Source organism: Eschrichtius robustus, chromosome 2 (assembly GCF_028021215.1).
Source record: "Eschrichtius robustus isolate mEscRob2 chromosome 2, mEscRob2.pri, whole genome shotgun sequence".
Classification (NCBI taxonomy): Eukaryota; Metazoa; Chordata; class Mammalia; order Artiodactyla; family Eschrichtiidae; genus Eschrichtius; species Eschrichtius robustus.
This window is the reverse complement of record NC_090825.1, coordinates 34,598,684-34,615,282: the sequence shown is the minus strand read 5'-3', so window position 1 is coordinate 34,615,282 and position 16,599 is coordinate 34,598,684. Positions and strand designations below refer to the sequence as shown.

The 16,599-nt window shown below is 39.5% G+C and overlaps 1 protein-coding gene and 1 non-coding gene across 2 annotated transcripts in view; one reads left to right on the top strand and one right to left on the bottom strand.

The window, feature by feature from the left end:
- The window catches only part of OXCT1 (3-oxoacid CoA-transferase 1), a 137,575-nt gene that overhangs the window by 25,573 nt on the left and 95,403 nt on the right, over positions 1-16,599 (top strand). The window lies entirely within an intron of this gene.
- Positions 12,850-12,922, bottom strand: TRNAE-CUC (transfer RNA glutamic acid (anticodon CUC)). The gene has a single exon. It is a non-coding gene; the product is annotated as a tRNA-Glu (tRNA).

The window sequence follows — 16,599 nt, the reverse complement described above, 5'->3', positions numbered from 1 at the left end:
TTTGTCAAAAGCTTTTTCTGTATCTATTGAGATGATCATATGGTTCTTATTCTTCAATTTGTTAATATGGTGTATCACATTGATTGAGTTGCGTATATTGAATAATCCTTGCATCTCTGGGATAAACCCCACTTGATCATGGTGTATGATCGTTTTAATGTGTTGTTGGATTCTGTTTGCTAGTATTTTGTTGAGGATTTTTGCATCTGTATTCATCAGTGATATTGGTCTGTAATTTTCTTTTTTTGTAGTATCTTTGTCTGTTTAGGTATCAGGGTGATGGTGGCCTCGTAGAGTGAGTTTTGGAGTGTTCCTTCCTCTGCTATATTTTGGAAGAGTTTGAGAAGGATGGGTGTTAGCTCTTCTCTAAATGTTTGATGGAATTCACCTGTGAAGCCATCTGGTCCTGGACTTTTGTTTGTTGGAAGATTTTTAATCGCAGTTTCAATTTCATTACTTGTGATTGGTCTGTTCATATTTTCTATTTCTTCCTGGTTCAGTCTTGGAAGGTTATACCTTTCTAAGAATCTGTCCATTTCTTCCAGGTCGTCCATTTAATTGGCACAGTGTTGCTTGTAGTAGTCTCTTATGATGCTCTGTATTACTGCAGTGTCCATTGTAACTTCTTTTTCATTTCTAATTTTATTGATTTGAGTCCTCTCCCTCTTTTTCTTGTTGAGTCTGGCTAAAGGTTTATCAATTTTGTTTATCTTCCCAAAGAACCAGCTTTTAGTTTCATTGATCTTTGCTATTCTTTTCTTTGTATCTATTTCTTTTATTTCTGCTCTGATCTTTATGATTTCTTTCCTTCTACTAACTTTGGGTTTTGTTTGTTCTTCTTTCTCTAGTTCCTTGTAAGGTTAGATGGTTTATTTGAGATGTTTGTTGTTTCTTGAGGTAGGCTTGTATTGCTATATACTTCCCTCTTAGAACTGCTTTTGCTGCATCCCATAGAGTTTGGATCATCGTGTTTTTGTTGTCAATTGTCTCTAGGTATTTTGTGATTTCCTCTTTGATTTCTTCAGTGATCTCTTGGTTATTTAGTAACGTACTTTTTAGCCTCCATGTGTTTGTGCTTTTTACGTTTTTTTCCCTGTAACTTATTTCCAATCTCATAACGTTGTGGTCGGAAAAGATGCTTGATATGATTTCAGTATTCTTCAATTTACTGAGGCTTGATTTGTGACCCAAGATGTGATCTATCCTGGAGAATGTTCCATGTGCACTTGAGAAGAAAGTGTAATCTGCTGTTTTTGGATGGAATGTCCTATAAATATCAATTAAATCTGTCTGGTCTGTTGTGTCATTTAAAGCTTGTGTTTTCTTATTAATTTTCTGTTTGGATGATCTGTCCATTGGTGTAAGTGAGGTGTTAAAGTCCCCCACTATTATTGTGTTACTCTCAATTTCCTCTTTTATAGCTGTTAGCAGTTGCCTTATGTATTGAGGTGCTCCTATGTTGGGTGCATATATATTTATAATTGTTATATCTTCTTCTTGGATTGATCCCTCGATTATTATGTAGTGTCCTTCCTTGTCTCTTGTAACATTCTTTATTTTAAAGTCTATTTTATCTGATATGAGTACTGCTATTCCAGCTTTCTTTTGATTTCCATTTGCATGGAATATCTTTTTCCATCCCCTCACTTTCAGTCTGTATGTGTCCCTAGGTCTGAAGTGGGTCTCTTGTAGACAGCATATATATGGGTCTTGTTTTTGTATCCATTCAGTGAGCCTGTGTCTTTTGGTTGGAGCATTTAATCCATTCACGTTTAAGGTAATTATCGATATGTATGTTCCTATTACCATTTTCTTAATTGTTATTGGTTTGTTTTTGTAGGTTCTTTTCTTCTCTTGTGTTTCCCACTTAGAGAAGTTCCTGTAGCATTAGTTGTAGAGCTAGTTTGGTTGTGCTGAATTCTGTTAGCTTTTGTTTGTCTGTAAAGCTTTTGATTTCGCCATTGAATTTGAATGAGATCCTTACCGGGTAGCGTAATCATGGTTCTAGGTTCTTCCCTTTCATCACTTTAAATATATCGTGCCACTCCCTTCTGGCTTGTAGAGTTTCTGCTGAGAAATCAGCTCTTAACCTTATGGGAGTTTCCTTGTATGTTATTTTTCATTTTTCCCTTGTTTTTAATAATTTTTCTTTGTCTTTAATTTTTCTTAATTTGATTACTATGTGTGTTGGCGTGTTTCTCCTTGGGTTTATCCTGCCTGGGACTCTCCGCACTTCCTGGACTTGGGTGGCTATTTCCTTCCCATGTTAGGGAAGTTTTTGACTATAATCCCTTCAAATATTTTCTCGGGTCCTCTCTCTCTCTTCTCCTATAATCCCTATAATGCGAATGTTGGTGCATTTAATGTTGTCCCAGAGGTTTCTTAGGTTGACTTCATTTCTTTTCATTCTTTTTTCTTTATTCTGTTCCGCAGCAGTGAATTCCACCATTTTGTCTTCCAGGTCACTTATCCGTTCTTCTGCTGCAGTTATTCTGTTATTGATTCCTTCTAGTGTATTTTTCATTTCAGTTATTGTATTGTTCATCTCTGTTTGTTTGTTCTTTAATTCTTCTAGATGTTTGTTCTTTAATTCTTCTAGGTCGCTGTGAAACATTTCTTGCATCATCTCGATCTTTGCCTCCATTCTTTTTCTGAGGTCCTGGATTAATTTCACTATCACTATTCTGAATTCTTTTTCTGGAATGTTGCCTATCTCCACTTCATTTAGGTGTTTTTCTGGGGTTTTATGTTGTTCCTTCATCTGGTACATAGTCGTCTGCCTTTTCAATTTTGTCTGTCTTTCTGTGAATGTCGTTTTTGTTCCACAGGCTGCAGGATTGTAGTTCTTCTTGTTTCTGCTGTCTGCTCTCTGGTAGATGAGGCTATCTAAGAGGCTTGTGCAAGCTTCCTGATAGGAGGGACTGGTGGTTGGTAGAGCTGGGTGTTGCTCTGGTGGACAGAGCTCAGTAAAACTTTAATCCGTTTGTCTGCTGATGGGTGGGGCTGATTTCCCTCCCTGTTGGTTGTTTGGCCTGAGGCAACCCAGCACTGGAGCCTAGAGGCTCTTTGGTGGGGCTAATGGTGGACTCTGGGAGGGCTCATTCATACCAAGGAGTACTTCCCAGAACTTCTGCTGCCAGTGTCCTTGTCCCAGTGGTGAGGCACAGCTGCCCCCCCCGCCCCCCCTTGCCGGAGACTCTCCAACACTAGCAGATAGGTCTGGTTCAATCTCCTATGGGGTAACTGCTCCTTCCCCCAGGTCCTGATGCACACACGACTTTGTGTGTGCCCTCCAGGAGTGGAGTCTCTGTTTCCCCCAGTCCTATCGAAGTCCTGCAGTCAAATCCTGCTAACCTTCAAAGTTTGATTCTCTGGGAATTCCTCCTCCCATTGCTGGACCCCCAGTTTGGGAAGCCTGATGTGGGGCTCAGAACCTTCACTCTAGTGGGTGGCCTTGTGGTATAATTGTTCTCCAGTTTGTCTCTAGATGAATTCTTGTATACAGAATCCTAGGAAAATAGTAAGTTGTATTAGGAGAAGTTCCTTATCTCACTGTTAGATACTGGTGATACTTTAAGGAAGAAGGAGGCTGAGCTCATTGCTTTGATGTGGTTCTATTCGGAACAGTTGAATTAAGGCACTAACTGACTCTCCTTTGGACATCTCAGGGTTTGGGAGAGACTAGAATAATTTTAGAACTTTCCCAGGGTTCAAGCTCTGGGACAGAAATAGGTGCTTATACCAAAATCCTGCCATTTTGTTTATACATATTTGAACCTGAAAGGAGACTTGAAAATGATTCGTTTAGGCTATGAGGATCACTTTGGAACCAAATTTTCTTGGGCATTTGAGATAGCTTTCCCATGGGAGGGCTTTATAAGAACCCATCCTGCGATCTGGAAATGAGAATATATGTTCTTGATTTTTCTTGTGTTGGTGGTATTCTACCTGGCATTTTTTCATTCCTCCATATGCTTGCCCAAGATGGTATTTCATGGAGGCAGTGCTGCCATATTTTTGAAATAATCAAATGTTAGAATTCTGTTTCTGTCTCGGAAAGTGAAGTATATTATTATTAGTAGTAGTAGTAGTAGATAGCCATAGTTTGGCTTCGTTTTTTTTGTTTGTTTTCTTCCTCTTTTATGGAAGTGTAGTTAATTTACAGTGTTTGAAGTGTATTATTTTTAAAGTGCTGGGGCATGTGGTACTTTCAACACTGGCAGGGTGGTTTCTTTTGCAATGGCTTCAGTATATTTTCTGCATTTAAAATGGATAATGTGGTGTACTCTCTCTGCGCGATCTTTTTTTTTTTTTTAATCGAATCATCTTAATGACCTGTCCATTGCACACATCTGTAACAGTACTGAAAAAAAGCCTATAGCGTAGCTTAAAACAACTGATAGTTTAACCCTCTCTTGATTGTATGTACTTCTGTAAAACTGCCACATACCAATATTTTTTCTCTGAGTACCATGGGGCAGTATGCATTGTCCTGGGTGAATTTCTTTTTTTCCTTCTTTTATAATCTGGTTCTTTTCAGCCAATCTTATCTCTTCCAAAAGCAGGAAGTGACTCTCTACTGTCTGAGAATTAATGTAGATATTAGGAAAGAGAGGTTCTCTGTCGGCATAAGGGAAGGGGAGATAAAATCCTTTAATTGATCCTGCAAATATGATAAAAGCTGCCCTCCCTGTGTCCTAGAACAGACATCTCTGATTCACAGCATTCTGTCCTGTTAGACACAGACTCACATTAGGATCCCTTTCAATATAGCGCTGCTGATGGCCACTCCCAATTGATTATACCCGCACTGTCCAACATGGTAGCCACTAGCCACATGCGACTTTTAAAATTTAAATTAATTAAAATTAGATAAAGTAGAAATTCAGTTTCTCTTCAGTAGCTACATATGCTCGTGACTATTGTGTTGATCAACATAGATAAAGAATATTGTCATCAATGGAGAAAGTTTGATTGGACAGAGCCTAATTGGAAGGATCAAGATGAAATATAATTTGTCATTCTAGTTTAGGAATGTAAGCAAAACAGCAGTTTAGACAATAAATTATTGTAAGCCTGCTCCCTCTGCATGCTCATAGTAGAAGAGGTCCACATGTCTTTAGCTTGAATTGTAAGAACTTGTGCTCTTGGATGTAGAAGATAATTTGGAATTGGGGATGATGAATAGATTGGGTGTCTTCTGATAACAAAAAATCTATCTGGACTGTGAGTTTTGTATTATTCTTAGTCTAGTGACTACCCTGGACCTCCAGCTCCTCTTCTGTGCTATGTTTTGTGCACTCTGTTACCTGCATTGGCCTTTAGGATTTTGTAATTCTTTTCCTGTAGCCCTATCCTACTTTATTGTACAGTGGTCCTAGTGAGATGGATGATTATGAGCTGGTCTAACAGGAGTCTTCAGAGATCTTAAATTACCTGCGTATTTTCCTGCCTGTTAAATTTTAACAATAATAATAGTTACTATTAATCAAGTATTTATTACGTGTTAGTCACTGCTGTACTCTTTATGGTTATGGTTAGTTTTTTTAATGTTAACAATAGTCTTATGAGGTAGGAATCATTATTATCCTTATTTTACAGGTAAGGACTTAAAAGCACAGAGAGGTTAGGTTGTATACCTGATGTTACACAGCTAGATGGAGCTAGGATAGAACCACAGAATGACTGATTCTGGGGTGTCTGCACTTTCCCACTATTTTATGAAATATTATCAAATCATCATCAATGGATGGTGTTTCAAAATCTTGAAAGGTATTAAATCTCTGGAAGTAGTCCATTTCAGTGCTAACTATTAGAATCAAGCAGATTGGGAGTTTTTGGCCAATATATTCCTCTACCCCCCAGCTTTCCTTGCCAGTTATTCCAATTATGGTCTTTTTGCCTCCTGCACCATCTACCTCCAAGAGGGCTTTGAGAGAAGCATCATCCTGTGATCAATAGCCCTGTGGATTCATTCATTCTTCCTCTTGGATTCTGTTCATTCTGTTGTGTTGCATCTCTGAACTGTGCAGCTTTTCACAAACTTCCCTGAACATGGTGATTGAATGTCTATTCTTGTACTGCAGTATCTTAAGCAGTGGGAGCTTTAACAATGACTACACCCTACATTTCAGACAAAGCCTTTTTTTTTTTAGAACTCTTAGCTCATCTCCTTTCTCTTATAGATGAGGACATGGAGGACTTTTCAGTAGCTGGATCTGGGTTAGAGCCTGTCTCCTAAAGCACCACTCCACCCCCTGGTGCTGCATCTTTTCAGCCTTTCTCCCTGGTTACCCCCTATAACTTGAGTTTTATGGGAGGTAAGAGAGGGGTAGAACTGTAAATATCTAAAATATTAATGATAATTCCCTCAGATATCTTAAAGTCTTTTTGCATGTAGAAGCAGGGTGGCAGGGGACTTCCCTGGTGACACAGTGGTTAAGAATCCTCCTGCCAATGCAGGGGACACGGGTTCGAGCCCTGGTCCAGGAAGATCTCACATGCCGCGGAGTAACTAAGCCTGTGCACCACAACTACTGAGCCTGTGCTCTAGAGCCCACGAGCCAGAACTACTGAGTCCATGTGACATAACTACTGAAGCCCACGCGCTTAGAGCCCATGCTCTGCAGCAAGAGAAGCCACCGCAATGAGAAGCCCGTGCATTGTAATGAAGAGTAGCCCCCGCTCGCCGCAACTAGAGAAAGCCCATGCACAGCAACAAAGACACAATGCAGCCAAAAAAAATAATAAATTAGATAAATAAATTAAAAAAAAAGAAAAAAGAAGCAGGGTGGCAAAGGAACATAAAGCTGTCTCTTGCTTTTTTGGTTAATAATTTCTCCTCCAGTTGACAAGAGGTAAACCAGTATATTCATCTTGAATTGAAGAAAATACCAAATTGGCCCTTGACATGAATTATTTCTGGTTTCTCTAAAAGTGGGATATTGCTCCTTTTTGGAAAAATTTTGCCTTTCAAATGTGTTCTAAACAAACTTATGAGTTGTGGAAAACCAATTATGTCTGTTTTCCCCTTTAACGAAACCGATATGAATATTGCATTTGCATTCTTAAAACCTGCAGCCGTTTGCATGTTTTGCCACAAAGTGTGACATAGTGAAGGCTGGCTGTCTCTTTCCCCGTCTCTTAAGGAACTGGGGGTAGTTACTTGGGGAAAATAGTACAAGTGGGTGCACATATTGGCATACATGCCAGAAAGATATTTCTCTTTTTAGGACAGTGTTATTTCTGGACCTCCTCTTTAAGTGGGTGGAATCTTCCCTGATAAACTTCACAAGTCTAAGTGCAAAACCAGCCAGGGAACAACTCTTGGCATTGCGTTCCATGTGTATGAGTAACAGGAGTACTGTGGAACTCATTTGGCTTTTGTAAGGGTCTGTTAACCCTTCAACTTCCCATGAGCCCCTCAGCCAGTCTCCTGGGTGCATATCCAATCAGGCTGTGTTTCTCTGGGAAGTTACCTGTGTTTACATTTTTTTTTTTAAAGCAACTTTTTTTTTTCTTAATTATTTTTTTTTTTAATTAATTAATTTATTTATTTTATTTATGGCTGTGTTGGGTCTTCGTTTCTGTGAGAGGGCCCTCTCTAGTTGTGGCAAGCGGGGGCCACTCTTCATCGCGGTGCGCGGACCTCACTATCGCGGCCTCTCCTGTTGCGGAGCACAGGCTTCAGACGCGCAGGCTCAGTAATTGTGGCTCACGGGCCCGGTCGCTCCGCGGCATGTGGGATCTTCCCAGACCAGGGCTCGAACCCGTGTCCCCTGCATTGACAGGCAGACTCTCAACCACTGCGCCACCAGGGAAGCCCCTAAAGCAACTTATAATAGAAAACTCAGGGGGAGGGGCGGCAGTGCTTCACTCAGGAGCCTGTTGATGCTTTTTCTCCTGCAAGCAGCCTGGCATGCCTGTGCTGTCAGGAAAGGTCATCTGACTCAGCCACCGAAGGCTGTTGAGGTTACCTGTGACCAAAATAACCCAGCTGGTTTCGTCAGGTGTGTGCCCTGGCTGGTGTTGGAAGATGGCAAGGTTTATGCAAGGCCTCTTCAGCTGTTTTGGCTAATTTCAGCTTTTAGTTAAGACAAATACATTCATTACCATGACTTCAATAATGTTATTTTTATCATATTTATATTATGGTATATTTATATATTTGCTTATGAAAGAATTGTTCATATTACATGATATTTGATGCATACAAGTATTATATACATGTAGCCTTTGTGGGTTATAAAGCACAATAATAAATTGAACACCAGCGAACCCACCTAAGGTAAGGATTAGCGGATTGCTTATTCTCGTTTTCATCTGCCTGCCTTTCCTGCAGAGAGAGCCACTGTCAGGAATATTGTGGTTATCAGTCCCTTAAAAATAATTCTAAGTCATAAGGTATGGACGTATGGAAAATTATTTTCCAAAGATATCCTAAGACTTTTTGTTTAGAAGAGCCAGGCTTTGGGACCTGTGACTTCTGCATTCTGTACTAGTGCCTGGCACATGCCATGTCTCCAGAGGAGGTTAACTAGAGGAAAAGATTAGGGGTACATCTGCCATCCTGCCAAGAAGATATGTGTTGTTCCTGATTGGTGGATGAGGAAAGGTGAAAATAGCAGTGTAAATGGTATTACAAATTTTGTTTTTAATGTTTATTATGAAGGCTGGTGGACATACACAGCAGTAAACAGAAGAGTTTAATGAACCCACCTGAGCTCGTCCTCCAGCTCCAATGACTGTCAACCCACGATCACTCCTGCCCCGTCTTCATCCCCATCTCCTGCCTCCTCTTGTAGTATTTTGAAATAATCACCAGATATTGTATCCCTCATGAGCTTACATTATAATGCTCAAGACTGACAACAGGTGCAATAAATAAGTAAAATATATATTATATTAGATATTGATAAATATTAAGGAGATGAAACAAAGCATGAAAAGGGACATGAAATGTCAGGAGAAGAAAGTTAAATTTTGGTTTTTGTTTTTGCTTTTTTTTTGTCTGCACTGCATGGCCTGTGGGATCTTAGTTCCCTGACCAGGGATTGAACCCGGGCCCTCAGCAGTGAGACTGTGGAATCCTAACCCCTGGACTGCCAGGGAATTCCCCAAAGTGAAATTGTGAATCAGTTGGTCAGTAACAGAAGGCCCCACTGAGATGACAGTTGAGCAGAGACCTCAGGGAAGTGAGGAAGCGGGGCTCGGCAGCTTCCAGCGGGGAGCAAGTGGGGCGGTGGAAAGAGGAGCAGATGGGGCCTTCCTGGTGCACTTGAAGACTGGGGATGACGTACTCCCCTTTCTTCGGTCTGAGGTGGTGGGCCGAGGAGTCTTATATGAGGGTAGCTGTCTTGAGAATCATGGCAGTATCTTCTTCCTAGGCTGTGTGAAGTGTGATTTCTGTTTTTAGTTCATTTGTAATAGTTCGCAAGATGACTAGGCCCAAATCTGACTTTCAAACTCTGAGATGAATGGAGAATGTGAATTTGAGCTTGGAGCCTCCTGACTTTTGTGTCTCTCTGGCCCTGTTTGGAGAACTTTGTGTTGACAACATCTCATGAATTATCTTTGCAGAAGTCAAACTGCTGGTTAGTTCACTTTACACTAGGATGTGGGAATACAGTGGATTTTAACCATTCGACCTAATCACTTCAATGGATCCTGTGAACATTTAATCTCCACCAAGCAGGCCAATTAGTGTATTGATGTTTTAGAGACTGGTTATATTCCGTCCTGCTTCAGGAAAAGTGAAACTGCCCAAGTGATAAACATAACTCCTTTCCTCGTAAGGTTCTTTTATTCTTAATCTTAAGATTGCTAATGACTTGATATTACAGAGAAACTCATAATTTTTCCAAGAGACGGTAAAAAGAAAAAAGAAATAGGTCTAAACAGGAAAAAATTAAAGGTTCCATCCACCCAAGAGAAACACATGTAACCATGTTGAGAAACTTCATTAGACAGATGCAATGTCAAGCACACACATGCATACACAGGCGACCACTGCTCCATGCCTGTCTGGAATTTATGCCCACGCACAAATTGCTGGTTGACCTGGAGACATGATATTTATGAGAACTGGGCTGAAATGTCAAATTTGACATTCACTGTGTGAAGCATAATATAGTAAATGCCCTTCACTGCACTTTAGTATTTACCTGGTAATGCTCTCTACTTCTCTTCCTTAGCGAGAAGATAAGGACAGCAAGAACCTGTTGAATCCTAATCCTTTCTACTTCATTCACACAGGCCAGTTGAGTTGAACAATCAACACAAGTTCTTTAAAAACACAGGCAGGTAAGAGAGCTATTTGATACAGCACGAAAAGAAGGAACACCCTCTTCCCACCAACCCCCCATGAACCCTGGGACCTCGTGATCCTAAGGCATAATACAGTCACCTTCCCAAGTGTTAACTTTGGGGATGATGTGGTGAGCTATGGATGTCATTTACAATGACTGATTTTTAAGTCTGTTAAATTATATAATATCCTTAATTTACATTTTTTTCTTTTTTAGCTTTTCAGTTACAGGATTTTATTAATGCTTTTAGATTTCATTTTTTAAAAAGTGATTGCTATACCACTCTGAAAGAGATATCTATAAATTCTTCATGCTACAAATTCAGCCAGATGTACATTGCTTTGACAGATGATAATATCCTTACACAACTGAACTAAATGAAGTGATTGACTCTACTTATTTTGAAGTATTAAAGTATTTAAAGACAATTCATTCATTTCCTTGAATTTTCATAAAATGCAACACTGATTTGAGAATATTTCAATGCTAATGAAGATGTATTTAGTGAAGATTTAGTTGAATATTTTGACAAAATAACCTTCTCAGTAATAGAATCACTATTCTGTTATTATTTGCTGTTTCTACCAAGGAAGCAGTAAATATAAAAAACATGAACTTGGTGAATGCCAGGTATTAACTTCACTGCATATTTTTGTGTGTGTGTACTCTTATAGATTAATAATTCTTAGCCTAATGACCATTTACATCCAGAAGAATAGCAGAATATAAGTATGTTTTATTGATGGTAAAAATTAAATCAAGTGCTAATCCTGACATGTTATTTCTTGTTGCTTGGTAACAGTGCAGCAACTCTGTAAGAGTTCCTTTATCTCAGCTACAATGGACTTCATTGCATTGTGGGGTAGCAATACCAACTGCAGCAAGTCATTTGTATGCCATTATCCTTCCAGAATTTTGTTGCTATTTTTTATTGTTAGTGCAGAGATCCTAAAAGAAAGTCATTTTAATAATACATCCTCCTTTTTTGATGGATTGGTGAATTTTATTCTAGCTATTTTTGGCTTTTTGGCTTTGTATCTATAATTTCTGAGGTTTCACAAATTTGTGTTTTATCAGTCTGTACAGTATTAACCTAGGCTTTTGAATTTCATTGTAAATATGTACATTCTAAGTGATGCTTCATTAGTTCTTAGTGAACATCTTTTATCCTTGACCACCTAAGAGGGGAGAAAAAAATATCTGGGCAGAATTTTTCTTTCATAAAAATAGGACATATACCTCATCCTTCTCTAATATAGAGCATTTCTAGTTTTAGAACCTGCTTTAGGAAAAGGAAGCCTGTTGAACCAGTGTGATTTGTTTTAAGTGAAAGGCTGATTCATGTTGCGTATACTATATATGTTCTATATGCTGTTAGTTCACAATTATTATTTACAACAAAGGTTGCTAAACTATAGCCCGTGGTCTGTTTTTGTATTGTCTAAGAGCTAAGAAATTTTTATATTTTTAAAGGGTTGTTTAAAAAAAAAAAAAAAAAGCAATATGTGACAGAGACAGTATGGAGCCTATAAAGCCTGAAATATTATCTGGCCCTTTGCAGATAAAAGCTTGCAGACCCTTGATTTATGGCATAGTTTCCATTTCTATAGTCTGAATATATTAAATGTCACTAAGTATTATTTTTTAAAGGACCAGCGAACTTAAGTAGAACTGAAATAAAATAATGATAACTGGTTTGAAGAGAATCAATGAAAAAATTAAATTGAATAATATGAATTTGTGTAGAAGTAGTGAAATGATTATGCAGTTTGGTGGGCCTGTTTTGGGGGCAACCATGAAGAAAGGAAGATTACATGTAGCAACTTGTTTATCTTGCTTATCTTGCTACAGTTTTTACAATTTCTTTACTATCTCAATGCCTTTGTCAATAAATCTGACTTTAATAAAATTGTGTAGTGATAGACGCACTTTATTAGAAGCATTTTGCTTTTTCCTGCCCATTAGACTTTATCTGATACTTGAGGGCCAGTTTCTTACTTACAATGTATGTATCCTGGGGTGATGGGGTGAAGACTTCTCCAACCTGACCTGGGTCCGGCACTCAGCTGCAGCTCCTGCTGTCTGGCAGAGTCTCCAGGAGCTATGGAAATGGTCCAGAGTTGGGGTCATCCTGTGTCCCTGGGTTTTGGAAGGGCCCTGCAGCCCTGGGTTTTCATCTCCTCTGGAGCTGTGCCCCCCACATCCTGGAGAGAGGGCAGGAGAAGAATTGTGGACAAACTTTGGGCAAGGTGAGGCTCATTTTCTCAGCCTTCCAAACCAGGGCTTTTAGCTTCCTATTTTCTTTTTAGTCAGAAATGTGTTTGTAAGAGTTATCTGGCTATTTCTTATTTATTGGTAAGGTAAAGCCTGAAATCAGGAAGTTAACCAGGGCAGCCATGTGTTTTTTTATCTGGCATCAGTCTTCTTAAGCAATAGAAAAGGCTCCAACCAGCCAAAATGTATTATAGTGATGAGAGAGAAAAGTCATTTATTTATTTATTTATTTTTGCTGTGCCGTGCGGCTTGTGGGATTTTATTATAGTTCCCCGACCAGGGATTGAACCTGGGGCCCTGGCAGTGAGAGTGCCAAGCCCTAACCACTGGACCACCAGGGAATTCCCAAAAGTCAATTATTTTAGCTAGACTCACTTAACTCCTCTTTCTTGTAAGCAAAGGCCCAGAAAACCCCATGCTTGAGCACCATTTCTGTATTAGTAGGCGTTTTATATTACTTTATATTTGTAATGCTTTATGTTTTCAAAGTGCTTTTACATATATTATCTCATTTGATCCTCTTAATCACCAGGTGAGGTAGGAGGAGGAGCAGTTTTCTTATAATATTACAAATGAGAAAACTGAGAAACAGGTAAGTTTCTGGGAATAGATCATTGGGAAGTTGAAGGGCTTAATGAAAAGGACATTTGAAAGACTTGGTTTAAGTCCTGACTTTCCATGTTTCCTCTGCCACTGTCCTGCCATGACAATACTGAGGCTTTATTTCTGAGACACTGAACATTTCTGAAAATGTCGGCATAGCTAAGTGGGCTTTTATAGGAGCTTTCACCTTATTTTAAGTGCAAATGGAAAGGGTCATGATTTTAGGTGTTGTATGTAGAATGGATTTTTATGGAGGTGTGAAGGGAGACAGGGTAGCCAATGAGGAGACTATTGCAGTGGTCCAGGCAAGAGGTAATGGTGGCTTGGACTTGAGTGGTGGAGTGGAAGTGGGGAGAGGTGGTGGAATTGAGATATACAGTATCTTGGAAGAGGAATCTTATCAGACTTGCCAATGCCTTGGATGTGGAATGCTGGGGTAGAGGAAAGGCAGAGAGTAAAATGATTCCCACCTGACTTGAGCAATGGTGTGACACCTACCAAGCTGAGGAGGCCTGGGAACAGCTTTTGGAAGGAGGAGTAACAAGAGCCCTGGTAGGAATGATTGGCTTTTTTAGGCATTCAAGTGGTGATGTAGGTGAAGATGGACATGTATGTGTAGTGCTCAGAGGAGAGGTCTGGAAGGGAGTTATACAATTGGGAATAATCCACATATATTTGATAAGTAGAGTCATGGAATAGAAAAGACCACTTAGCGAAAAAGTCCTGGGACTAAGCTCTAGGAGTCTCAGTATATTTCTTTCTTTCTTTTTGTGAACAGTATCTGAGATTAAGAATCACATCTTTATTTACAATAGCCAGGACATGGAAGCAACCTAAGTGTCCATCGGCAGATGAATGGATAAAGAAGATGTGGCACATATATACAATGGAATATTACTCAGCCATAAAAAGAAATGAAATTGAGTTATTTGTAGTGAGGTGGATGGACCTAGAGTCTGTCATACAGAGTGAAGTAAGTTAGGAAGAGAAAAACAAATACCATATGCTAACACATATATATGGAATCTAAAAAAAAAAAAAAAGTTCTGATGAACCTAGGGGCAGGACAGGAATAAAGACGCAGATGTAGAGAATGGACTTGAGGACATGGGGAGGGGGAAGGGTAAGCTGGGATGAAGTGAGAGAGTGGCGTGGACATATATACACTACCAAATGTAAAATAGATAGCTAGTGGGAAGCAGGCGCATAGCATAGGGAGATCAGCTTGGTGCTTTGTGACCACCTAGATGGGTGGGTTAGGGAGGGTGGGAGGGAGACACAAGAGGGAGGGGATATGGGGATATATGGATACGTATAGCTGATTCCCTTTGTTATACAGCAGCAACTAACACAACATTGTAAAGCAATTATACTCCAATAAAGATGTTAAAAAATAAAACAAAATAAAAAAAGAAATAGAAAAAAATAAACAATCACATCTTTACCTCCCACTGGCATTGTGACCCTGGACAAATAAGTACTTTAGAATCCCAGCTTCTTTATAGCATCTCCTGTCTATTTGCCTATTTCACGGGTCTATTTTGAGCGTCAGTGGGTTAGGGCATTTGGATGTGTTTTCTAAAGCTCTGAAGTGCTATGTTCTTACCTTGATCCCTCCTGCTGCTTTGATTAATGAACCTCAGATGACTGTTCTCACTGGTCCAGTGACAGTGACTACAGAACTACCCCATGGGTTGCAGCTGGCAAGGCATACCCTCCCTATCCTTTCCCTGTCATCCAGAGTTCTTGAGATCTAGGGGAATTAAAATTCCATAATACCACCGATTTCTAAAATCTCAGGACATTATCAAAAAACTAATCTAGATTGTTTTTAAAATATATTGTTAGCTTTAATCAACAGTAAATTACCTAATATTTAAAGCTCATCAAAATCAACCTAAATATGTTGATCCCTTACATTAAGCAAATGCAGTGATGACTTTTAAGGTGAGTATTATGGACCCCTTATAGAAAGGAAGGTTCTTATAAATCTGTCATTTCATTAGCTTATGAAATGACAGGTTTATAGGTTGCATACAGTCAGAAATTGATGACCACTCTCTGCTGTCATATTTTAAATGGAGGATTAGCCAACGACCTATTTATCTTTTTGTACTTTGGCGCAAAAGATTCAGATATTCTGGTTTGGGATGAAAACTAACCTTTGTTCCCTGATGAAACATGCTTGTACTGAATATCCACCTTGAATTCTTTTCATTGAAAGTAACATTTATTGTTTTAGGGGGCGTAAGAGAAATGAAATGAATAAAGAGGGCCTCAGATATTCATTGATGCTTCATGTTCAACTAAGTGCACACCACTACCTGCAAACAATCAGAGAGACTAAGGGTCAAGAAATAGACCCTTATTTCTTTAGGATGCAGCATACTGTTACATATAAATAAATTAGTCTGCAGGTGTGTTTTCACTGCTTCCTTATGAAAGCTTTGCCTTATTGAATTTTCACAGACTCAGGAAAAAGTATGTTTTCTTTAGTTTGTTTTTAGATAAAATGGTTTGAAACAAACAGTTGGTTAATTTGGGAGAAATAATGAAAGATTAGAAACCAAGAATGACTTAATTGTTAGAAACTACAGTAGTCCCTCCTTATCTGGGGTTTCACTTTTCACAGCTTCAGTTACTTGTAGTCAACTGTGGTTCAAAAATATTAAATGGAGAATTCCAGAAATAAACAATTCATAGGTTTTAAATTGCATGTTGTTCAGAGTAGTGGATGAAATCTCACCCGCTCCAGTTCTGTCCCGCCTGGGATCCCCAGCCATCAACGTCTGCTCCTGACACCCAGCCATCAACATGGCTCGATGATCCAGGATGACATGGAGCAGATGATCTTCCTTCTGATACATCTTCAGAAAGTCAGTAGTAGCCTAACATTACGTCACAGTGCCTATATCATTCACCTCACTTCATCTCGTCACACAGGCATTTTATCATTTCACATGATCACAAGAAGAAGGGGGAGCACAGGATAATAGCGTAATTTGAGAGAGAGCAAGACCACATTCACATAACTTCTATTATAGTATATTGTTAGAATTGTCCTATTTTATTGTTAGTGATTGTTGTTCATCTCTTATCGTGCCTAATTTTTTTTTTTTTGGCTGCGATGAGTCTTCGTTGCCGCGCGCGGGCTTTCTCTAGTTGCGGCGAGTGGGGGCTACTCTTCGTTGCGGTGCGCGGGCTTCTCATTGCGGTGGCTTCTCTTGTTGTGGAGCACGGGCTCTAGGCGCACGGGCTTCAGTAGTTGCAGCACTTGGGCTTCAGTAGTTGCAGCACGCAGGCTCAGTAGTTGCAGCATGCGGACCCTAGAGCACGTAGGCTCAGTAGTTGCGGTGCGTGGGCTCTAGGGCACACAGGCTTCAGTAGTTGTGGCCCATGGACTTAGTTGCTCCAC